Genomic DNA, 12,200 nt, shown 5'->3' on the forward strand with positions numbered 1-12,200 from the left:
TTTCTTAACTTACTTTGTCTCATTTTTAATATTAGGTTACAGTTTTCTTCTGCTTTGCAGCCATATTTCACTGCATTTCTTTCATTGTCATTTGGCACATTAATCAGAACTTTTTCCTTTTGCTTGGAGGCTATAATTTCATGGGTTTGGATAGCAGTCCTTTTCTTCTTTTCATGTTTAATGAGATGAGTTTTCCTGTCTTCTCAGGAGTAGGCTCTTATGCAGGGGTAGGAGTGGGCCAGGGTAACTTTCTTCATTTAATTGCTTAAGGACTTTCTCTTCATTTGTTTTCACAAAGCACTCAAAATGTGGCTTCTCTGTATAAGGATGTCATCAGACCTGAGCTCTGCCTTCTTGGCATCCTTAGTGTCTAGTAACTGAAACTTCAATGTTCCTGACCTGTTCAACTTGGATTTTATTTCCTGCAGATTTCATCCCCTCTCAGTGTGGGTTTCTGTCTTTTTCTCAGGGAGATTATTGTGGGCATTTCTGAGATGCTCAAGGATTTCAGCCATCGTAGCACCTACCAGTCTTTCTGGAGACCCTGACAGAGACCACAGTCTTTACTGCTTGTCCTGAGGTGTGTTTGCTAATTTCTCCCGTCAGAGTAGAGTTCTAGCTCTTTTGTAGTATCCTTTGGAAATAAATAAAATGAAGTTTGTGGCTACCTTAAGATTATCAGAGTTCTCTCTATATTTCCTTCGTGATTTCTGCAAAGCTGCTAAATCTATGCAAATTGGGCTTTTCTTGCTTATATTCTGGGTCATTATGGAAGATGGTTATGCTATCCTAAGTGTTCTGTCGGTTTTTAAGAGGGAATTGAGGTAGTGATCAATTGAATAATATCATCTGGGAAGCTTTTTCAACATACTGATGCCTACCACTTGCTTCCAAGATACAATTACTCTGAAGTGGAACCCAGGCATCAGCATTTTTAAAATGTACCATGGCAGGTAGCTACTGCTCTAGGTCAATTCCATCTTTAGTTTTCAGTTCAACTGATGGGTAGTTTGCCTAGCCAGCCCTTGAGACAGAATGCAACAACAAGAAGTGATTCTTTTAATACAGGTGTATAATTTCCTTTTCTCATTGAAATGTGAAAATACAATCCCTTCTCCCAAAACATCATTTTGTATTTCTCTTGCCATCAGAAAATATTCTGAAAATTTAAGGACTTTTATCTTTGTGCAGTGTGAGTATAGAAGAATTTCTGTTCTAGTCAAAGTTGGTCCAAATTCAAATATTTTTGTTAAATGTTTTCTCATGCTTTTAATTGTATTTGGAGAATTGTTAGGTTTTTAGCTTCTTGAAGCTAAGGTTTACCTAATTCAATACTGTCCTCAGAAAAGCATAAAAAATAAAATTTTACTCTTTTTACATACATAGTTAGGTTTTCCCCCTCTCTTTGGGAATTACACTTCTTTAAGGTAAGACATAACATTTATCTTCATGTGAACTTTAGCACTTGGGTAATATATGGTATAAAATAATGTAGATATCTGTTGAAGAAGTGAAACTTCATATGAAGTGAATGATTAAAATGTCAAAATTCACTCAGCTGTGTGCTCACATATCTATGTGTATATATACCAAGATAACGTGCTATTAAAGAGTTGAACTTAATAATTTTGTTAAATTCAAGCTATATGCATTTTTGGAAACAACAGAGGGTATGTGGTTATACTGCAAAGGTTTATAAAATAACTTGGATAATAAAATAGAGTGTCAAAGAAATAAATTATAAAAAAAATTAAGAGAAAAATGTTTCAAATGAAAGGATGGATTTTGAGTGTGCTTTTCAGGAGAGGCTGGATTAATGTCCAATTCTCTGTGCACTAATTATGTGGATATAAATCTTTGATCTCCATTTTCTCATAAATGTTTATTCCTTTGTCTGAACTTATTACATACATGATATATATATATGCATATGTATAATATTCACAAAATATGTATTTCTCTAAGATCGATTAGTTGGACAAGAAAACATCGGTGCATTCTATTCATATATTCAGATTTTGTTTCTTCAAACTACTGTTGACAGAGTTTTTTACCTCAATAACCAGGGTTTATTGTCTCGCCTCTTTGAAGAATGAGGACATAGACACAGAATAAAATGAGCAACAGGCAAAAGTTTATTAGGATATGAGATCATAAAGTAAGAATAGTATGAAAGCTCTCTTTACAGAGAGGGGGCATTCGAAAGTAAATGCCGGCTACTATCGGCGAGGGACTCTGTTTTACAGGATTTTGGTCAGGCCCCTTTCCTTCCTTCTTGTTCCTTCTCAGGCTCTACTCTTATTGGCTAGGTAACTCTAAATGCCTAGTCATTCCTTTTTGATTAGCTTGTTTCCATTGCATGAGGGGTGGTCTATGGCCATACCATTAGGGTGGGTCATACACTTCATGGTCTACTTATTTTTGGTCATGTCTTTGGTCAAATTCCTGAGGGAAACCTGAGGGTGGAGTAGGTGGTGTTTGTTACATTCTTAAGAGGAACCTTATGCCTGAGGGAGTTTGCTCAGTCAGAAGCTCCCAGGATTGTTTTAAAATACGTCTTCCCCACCCAGGGACCTCAGCTCCTAACCTTTCCCTCTCTGCCTATTTTATCCTGTCTCTTCCTATCAGACTACTGCAGTGTAGTAACCATGTGTTCTTATATGTAGTCAAACATCTTCCCATGTCTTTAGAGTGAGGCCAAATGAAGTCAAGACTAAATAAATTGATCGATCCAGCAAGGAGAAAATAAATTCTGAACGTTAAGAAAAATTTTGTTTGCTTTGAATTGTGATACAACAAACATCCAGGTTTGGCAGAGGGCTTTATTAATCTATGTTATGCCTCATTTAAGGATATATTTGAACTTGCTAGGAATTACTTTTACAATATGAGATCAATTAATTTGGGGTGGTAGAGGGACACATGGATACGTGTCATACCTGTGTGGGTTACACCGGTATGAGAACACATTATTTTCATTAACTTTCCATTATTTTTATAAATCATGAGTTTAGATACCAGTTTATCAATGTGTCTTGGTTCTTAATGTACATTAAAACAAAACAAGTGGCAGAGTCTGTTTTAGACTCTACAGATTCCCCCAGGAGGCACTTGGCATAATTTAGATTATGGTCCAGTACGAATAGAAAAGGAGACACAGGTGTAGAGTGGCTCATTACTTTAAATGGTAGCCTTCTGTTATGTTAATAAAATGTAAAGCTGTTACTCTTCTCCCTCCTCTATTACAAAAGGCATAGCCCATAAGCTTCCTTACTGGACCATGCTTGTTTAAGTAAATGTCACGAGTGATCTTGATTCAAAATTTAGCTTAAAGCACTGTATTAGAATTGATTACCCCAGAGGCTCTAAATACAAAATGTCTGACAAAGGCCCTGACAAGCAAGAAATTTATCAGAAAACAAGCCAATTGTAGATCACAGGTACAAATCAGCAGCAGTGCTTTGTGAACTGTCTTTCTCTGTTGAATAGAGATAAGATTGATTGGTGCGACCTTCGGCAAGCTCCCTTAGGCAACAACAAAAACACAAAATGTGGTGGTTGGAGAGGAGATAGAATAAACTTACAGTTGGGGAGTTTTGCAAAAAAAAAAAAAAATGGGGGAAAAATCAGTGAGAAAACTATTGATAGGGAACTAGCAGATGGCAGCGCCAAAGAACTCTTGTCATTTATCACATTGACTGTGATTATCTTTTTGCCTTGCTTACCATAATTAGAAAAAGGAAAGTAACTGTTTTTTTCCTTCTGGATGGAAGTTCTTATTTTTTCTAATATACAATGTTAAAATGACTAGGTTATAGACACTTCATTAACATCCCAAATGTTTTGCTTCCAGTTCTTTTATGTGAGAATCGTCGATGTGGTTCCATCAGTAAACTAATCACATACTGTAAAACAGTAAAGAATCTTTCAAATCAATTTAAATAAAGCAGAATGGTACATTGTGGTTTTTGAATTCACGGGTAATAGCAAATGCTTGAGAAACAGGAGACAAGTAGAAGATACTTTAAAAATGTTATTTTTTAGAACTTTAATCATTCCAGAACATATACCATATTTTTATTATTCAAAATATAAAAAGGAACCAAACAGAATTTGTATGTGGCTAGAGGTCTTTGGTTGATTGGATTTTCTCCTCTGGAGGAAGAATAATCTATGCATTCTAAAATTGCAGTTCCATAAAGCAAGATGATCATCAAGGTACATGAATTAAATCAATATTTTAATTTTCAAATACATTATAAATGTCTAGGAAATATATGTTTAGGAAAATTATTTGTAAGACATATTTGTTAGGCAGTCTCAAAGATATATATCAGTGTTGTCATAAATTGTTACATGGAAACCTGATGATTGAAAGTAGCCAAGATATTTCTTTCCATTAAATATAGTAGAAAAATGTATAAATTTTCCAAATGCATTTTTTTATGTTACTTAATGAAAACAATGGTATGGCCTTGTGCATGTTACTTAGCTGTGTAGCCTTCTTGTTCTCATCTGAAAAATGGGACCCATTAACATTTCCAGCTTTATGAAGATTAAATGCATGTACATATTTAAGCACAGTGCCTGGCATATTACTATATTTTATAGTAATTACAGTATATTTTTATATACTGTATAAATATAAATATATTTAATATAATTGTATATATTTATAGTGATTATAATACTACATTATATTACTATATAGTTCTTACTATTTTAGGGTTTTTTTTAAATCTTAAGATTTAACAATACTACTTAGAAGAGAAACCTTGATTATTAAAAGAAAAAAGGTAGAAAAAACAAAGATTTGATCTACTTACTTTTTTCTCTTCAAAACATTAATTTTTTCCAGATTGTTATTAAATAATGTCCCAGTGAGGAATTTGCCTTACTGCAGAATGGTCCCAGCCTACTTCTCCAGAACTTTCCTTCATGGCACACCTCCCTCCTATCATACTTGCACCTGCATAATACTATCTTCCAGCACAAATAACTCACTTTTGATAAAAATATCTCTCTTTTTCTAGCACCATTGTCTTGCTCTTGTTGTGTTTTTTGCTGAGAATCTTCATTTCCAGGTTTTTACAAGTTTAAATCCTTACTTATTTTTAAACGCCTGTCCAAATACAATTTTTAATTTTTCAATGATACTTTTCTCACTTCTCTAGCTGCTATGGTGGGGGAATAACCCTCCCTCCTTTGATCTAGAAAATTCCAGGTATTTCTCCTATTTATGTGCCCTGTCTTCTTTCTTCCATTTATCTGAAAAGCAGTGCATGTCTTATCGACCAGTGTACTCCCTACCCAGAACGTCACCTTGTACACCTTACTGAATGAATGAATATAACATCATGATGTATTTACAATCGGTAGCTATTTGTTATCACTGAATATAACTACTTATGATATGTTAAAGAGGTTCTTAGAGGGAAGACAGTTTTTATTTATATCAACTATTAGTTGCCATTGTAAATTTTGTAAAAATTCTGCTTCTTCTCAGGGTAACCTAGCTTTAATTTGGATAGAGATTTGAGTATTATTTTTGTAGATAGATTTAGAAAATACTTATCTGGGTTGATTGTAGAGAGCTAATCCTGATCATTCAGATTCCAAACTTCTTTGCCTTTTTGCCAAAAATATTTGCTTACCTGAATTATGTGGATAATTGCCTTTATTCTTCATTTCTCGTGGTTTATTTCAGTTACTGATCATTTCAGTTTTCTGATCCTTTTTTTTTGGCAGACAATGAATTCTCTCTCCTGAAAAATCCATTTTAGTGTCAGTGATCATATTGTACCATGGCCTGAAAGTAACCTTGTTCCTACTCCATGAACTGAGGAGCCTGTTGCAGATAGAGAGCAACCACATACCAACCTTCCTTGTGATCAGTCTGGTCACTGTGCTTACAAAGTTTCCAAGAGCCTGGTCACATGTGATTCAGGATAATAATGAAGATGATGATAGTATCTCATACATGTTGTTAAAAAAAAAACACTTTTATATTTGATATGGTACAGACAAGATATTGAGTTTTTCCTCTCTGTTTTAGCTTTTTATTTAACCATGAGCATTTTTTGTTATCAAGAACACAAAATACACATAGAAATGTGCTCAAGGGTCAACTACTTTTATTTATAAAGCATGGCAGTTTTTTTTTTTTAATGTTTATTTACTTTTGAGAGAGAGAGAGAGAGACAGACCACAAGTGGGGGAGGGGAAGGGAGTGAGAGGGAAACACAGAATCTGAAACAGATCCCAGGCTCTGAGCTGTCAGCACAGAGCCTGACATGGGGCTCGAATCCACAAACTGTGAGATCATGATCTGAGCTGAAGTTGGATGCTTAACCGACTGAGCCATCCGGGTGCCCTTCAAGGGTCAACTTCTTGAACACATCTGCTGAGCAGTGTGCTAAATCATGTTAATCATGAATGAATCCATTCATCGAGAACTTACTTTGTGCCACATATTATTTTGAATGCAAAATTCTAGTCAGTGAGATTCATTAATGTTTGTTGTTTATTTTTAAGTTTTATTTATTTATTTATATTTTGAGAGCAATACTGCTTGAGAGCAAGCAGGGAGGGGGCAGAGAGAGAGAGAGAGAAAGAGAGAAAGAGAGACAGAGAGACAGAGAGACAGAGAATCCCAAGCAGGCTCCACACTATCAGCACAGAACCTGAAGCTACCAACCATGAGATCACGACCTGAACTGAAACCGAGTTAGACACTTAACCAACTGAGCCACCCAGGTACACCTTATTGAGTTGATTTTTAATGTCCAATTACCTTTTTTCCACTTTTCCCCCTCCAGGGTTTATGAGATGTAACTGACATGTAACATTGTGTAGGTTTAAGGTATACACTGTTATGATTGATGTATGTATACATTAAAAAATGACTAATGAAATCAGGTTAGTTAATACATCATCAACTCATATAGTTAACTTTTTTTTCCTCACAAGAATCTTATATGGCTCTTTTCAACTTTGTACTTGTGTGCTGTTACAATTGAAATAATTGAGTAAGGGAGGGTAAGGAAAAGGGAATTCCATTATAAAAAATTACTCAAAGGAAATCAAAGGAAAAAAATCCCAAGAAAATTGAATTGAATGAAAGTTGTGAAATGAGTATTCAATTCATGATAAAATGTAATTGACCTAAATTATATTAGGTCACATCATTTTGATGGATTAGGACAATAAAGTACTAGTAATTAACAGCTAGTTATTGAACATGTACCTTGTACAAAGAACTAAAACACATTGAAGTCCTATGGAGAAATAAGGTGAAAAAGAATTATACTTGGAGAAGAATTATATGGATATAGACAACTAATTTGGGATAAATTTGGAATAATGAAAGGAAAGCCAGAGAATAAGAATTCATTAGAGGGACAGAAAAGCCAAGGACAGGTTGTTCAGGGAGGTGTCTTACACATGGAGACAGAGGGCAGAGGGTGAGAAAGAGTACAAGAAAGCATCACTAAGATGAAGATATTAAAGATTCTGGAAAGATAAGAAATGAATCAAATTAAAATAGCTTCTGAAAGTCGAGGGAGAGACCAGGCAGCTTAGAGGGTGCTGTATTTGTTTTTCAGGAGAAATATGTGGATTACATCTCTTTGGAAAAACAAACAAACAAAAAAAAGTTACTGTAACTGTGAGCTTAGTATTTGGAAGTCAGAACTCAAACTCTCTGTGTCAGAGAGGAAGCCCCAAGCAGCACACCTTTGTCCTAAGTGAACTAGACTGTTCTTGGTTGTCATTTAGAGAACTGTATGAACCATGTAATTTGTTCATTTGGGACATAAACTGGTTACAATATTGCCTGAATTCTAATTGAAGGCACTTTTAGGTCTTAAGAAAGAGAAGGGGGACAATAAAGGTTGTGTGAAGGGTATGGATTTTAAAAGCAGTCAAGGAATCTTACAGGATTCTACTTAAATAACTTGGCCTGTGAATTTTTTTGAAATTAATGTTTATTTATTTTTGAGACAGAAAGAGAGAGACAGACAGAGCGTGAGCAGTTGAGGGGCAGAGAGAGAGGGAGACACAGAATTCAAAGCAGGGTCCAGCCTCTGAGCTATCAGACAGAGCCCATTGAGGGGCTTGAACTCACAGACTGCAAGATCATGACCTGAGCTGAAGTTGCTTACCCGCCTGAGCCACCCAGGCGCTTGGCTATGAAGATTCTTAAAGGAACTTACTCTTTTGGGGGCTATCAATGCAAAAGCTTACATAAGACTAAATTCCATTAGAATATTTTCTGAAAGCTAAATCAACATTGTTTACAGTGGATTTGCTCTGTGATGTATTCAAACACAAGGCTTCTGCCAAGTGTTTTTGCTACCATATGTACACCTATTAATTAACTCCTTGTAAATGTCTTTGATATTCCCTTGGGTTTGCTGGAGTTTGCTGTTGAAGCATCACTTTTGCCACAAATCCTATTTCTTTCCATTTTAAATATGGAGATGGAGTTTTTATATACTCCAATAAATAGCGCTTTTCTCCCATCCAAATTTGTAACCATTTGGGAAATAGCGATGGAAATTAGACAAATAGAGATCAGTGTGTCAACATAAATACTCATGAGGATGATACTGAAGGATGTGGCTTATTGTGGGAGCCAAATGAAGCTTGTTAATACTTCCTAAATTAGAAAAACCTACCCATTCACAGGTAATGCTGACTTCTTTTCCCTGAATGGGCTTAAAGGGGAATAGAATACACTCTCTGCAGTCAGACCTCAAGAGAGAGAAGAAGGCTATGGGCCAAGCTCATTCAGCCACTCCTTCCAAACTCATGAATCATAAGTCACTTATTTATTTATTTATTTATTTATTTATTTATTTAAAAGTTTATTTTGAGAGGGAGAGAGGGAAACAGGGAGGGTGGGGGAGAGAGAGAGAGAGAGAGAACATGTGAACAGGGAAGGGGCTGAGACAGAATCCTAAGCAGGCTCTGCACTGGGACCACAGAGATCAACTGTGGAGCTTGAACCCATGAACCCAACTGTGAGATCATGACCTGAGTCGAAATCAAGAGTGACATGCTTAACCGACTGAGTTACCCAGGCACCCCGCTCCTACTTTAGAACTGAGACATTCACTTCTCTTTACCTTTTCTAAACCATTCCTCAGTTTCTAATTGAACTTATCTTCACAAGTACTTATTGAACATATGTTTGGCATGTTTGGCACTATGGGTGGTAATGGGGATGGATACACAGTGAGCAAGATACATCCAGACTTTACCTGTATCGAAATTCTGCCTCTATCATTCTGCTGAAACTTCTCTCCATAAAAGTTGCCACAATCTAATTGGAGACTTTGATGACCAGTTCTCTTTCTGTGCATCAAGTAACATCTCTAGGGGATTTGAGAGAGATGGCATTCTTTAAACTGTGCTCTCACTTGATCTTCATGCCACCACTCTCTCTGGGTCTTTCCCTGCCTCTCATGACCTCCAAATGAGTTTCCTTAAGTTCCCCCTTTTTTTATTATACTTTATATTTTTCCAGTTATACTCCAGAGTTCTTTGTTCCTCTTCTCTTGCAATATCCAGAGTCAGAGTTCTTTGTTCCTCTTCTCTTGCAATATCCAGAGTAGCATTTTCAATTGTATATAAGATAGTGTGATCTGTTAAATTCCAAATCTCAGAGTCATCATATTCAGATATGCTCAGCACCTCCCTTTATTGCTCTCAATTTTGCTTCTATCTGTCATTTGCTGCTTTGCTTAAAAGCATCACCATTGATCCTTCCATTTCCCAAACTTGTAACATGGGAATGCTCAAGGTCTCTTTCATACAAACCATGCACAGTTGATCTAATCTCACTGCCTTTGCCTTCTTCATCGCTCCTTAAAACTCCATTCTCCATCCTATTTGTCTACCTTTGAGTAGACTTTCCTTCCTGTTAACCATTCAGCTCTGCCAGGTCTATGTAATTGGCAAATTAGCTATATAAAAAATGGAATCTAAACTTTTCACCATCTGCCCTCAGTTTCCTCTTAGAGTTATAATAGCTACTGCTTTTCTCTCTTACCAGGTACCATGGACTGAATTGAGGTCCCTCTTTCTTCAAATTTATAAGTTGAAGCCCTAACTCCCAGTGTGACTGTATTTGGAGACTGGGTTTCTAGGAGGTAGTTAAGGTCAATTGAGGTCATACGAGCCCTGATCCAGTAAGATTGGTGGCCTTATACAAAGAAGACATCCAATTGCAAGCCAGGAGGAGAGCTCTCACCAGGAACTGAGTTGGCTAGCACATTGATCTGCGACTTTTAGCCTCTAGAACTGTGAAAAAATAAATTTCTGTAACATAATCCAACCCAGTCTGTGATATGTTGCTATGATAGCTGGAGCAGACTAATATACCAGATCCCAAGTAAGCTACAGTTAAGCTTAAATTTTCATTTTTGACCATTTGTAGTGGACAACACTGTGTCTTTGCAACCTCTCTTCCCTCTGTCCAGAATCATCTTCTATGCTTTCCTCATGTAGAAAATTCTCCTCATCTTCTAAGAGCAAGCTAATTTATCTCCTCTTTTGGATTTCCTAAATGTCTTCACACTCACAGAAGTGGTACTAGTAACATTTACTTTCAGAAATGATATATATTATAGCGATCACAGCATCATGATTTTATATTTCTCTGCCTTAAGAATAATCTTAAGCCAAGAAAAACCTTGTATTATTCTTCTATTTCCATGGCTAAGCACACTGTTTTGATGAGTAAATGCTGTTGAATGAACTAAGGATTGATGAATGAATGAGAAATAGAGAGGCTGAACGAATTTTCCTAAACCACTGGTACTAAACTAGGCGATGAACTAGTGTTCCCTAGAATATATGTTCTTTCTGTGCTACCTGTTTACTAATTATTTACTAAATAGCCATTACCTGTGCCATTGACTTTATTTAAAGTAGGGTAGGAAGGAGGCTGGTGAATTCGGGGAAAAAAGGAAATAAGTTGCTCCATAAATAATTAGGTGTTTTTTTTTTTTAACACATTTAGGTTATCAAGGGAGCAAAAAGTATAACCATCCATTCTAAGTATAAGACTTTCCAATGAGTACTTAACTAACGTTTCCCTTCTACAGGCTTCAGAGAATAACAATGAATTGCTATGAAGACAGTTGAAAATTTTCTTCTTTGGTAGCCAAGATCTTTAGTTTATCCCATAGAAAAGACTAATAATGATAATCATAGTAATAGCTATAACAATTATAGAAATTTAGAGATTTAAAAGAATATTTGCAATGGCAGCAGTGATCACCAAAATGATTCTGGATAATGACAAAATATCATCTTAACATTAACAGCCCTAGAATAATGTAGTTAATGTAATTTCATGTTTTTAATGGGCTACAAGGAAATCATAATAATATCTCTTTATATTGGTTCCAAATTTTAACCTGATATAAATTGCATTCTCATTTTATTTTATTTTAATGTTTCTTTATTTAGTTTGAGAGAGAATGTGAGCAGGGGAGGGGCAGAGAGAGAGAAAAAGAGAATTCCAAGTCATCTTCATGCTGTCAGCCTAGAGGCCAATGTGGGACTTGGACTCACAAACTGTGAGATCATGACTTGAGCTGGAGTTAAGAGTCTGATGCTTAACCAACTGAACCACCCAGGTGCCCCTGCACCCTCATTTTTTAATGTTATAAATAGTAACTTTAGTTATGTCTCCCTGTCTCAGTTCTAATGAAATTTGTGGACCCTAAATAACAATTTCTTCAAAGTTAAATTTTTATAGTTAATATTTGTATCGTCATATATTACAAACTTATAAAATATAAGTTTTAGATCTAAAAGATAGAATTTGAGGAAGCCTTAGCAATTATTTCATCAAAACAATATATTGTATAGAATAGGAAACCATTCTTTGTAAGAATTTATATACTTAGGTACACAAAAGCACAGACTCTTCAGCCTTTATACTATTGTGTAGGAAGGTACTGCCAATATTCAATTTTAATAATTTTTCAAAGTGAATGAGAATCAGAGTGTAATAGTGGAAAAAATGCAGGATTTGAGTTCAGCGATCCTGAATTGGAGGGTGGTCTGTGTACCTTCCTTGCTGTCTCAGAGGCTTGAACATCACGGCTTGTGAAGTAATAAAAGTAATTGCATCTTACCATAATGTTCTGCAGTCAAGGAAGGCATGTAGTTTGTGCACCATTGTG

Source organism: Crocuta crocuta, unplaced genomic scaffold, assembly GCF_008692635.1.
Source record: "Crocuta crocuta isolate KB4526 unplaced genomic scaffold, BGI_CrCroc_1.0 scaffold422, whole genome shotgun sequence".
NCBI classification, from domain to species: Eukaryota; Metazoa; Chordata; class Mammalia; order Carnivora; family Hyaenidae; genus Crocuta; species Crocuta crocuta.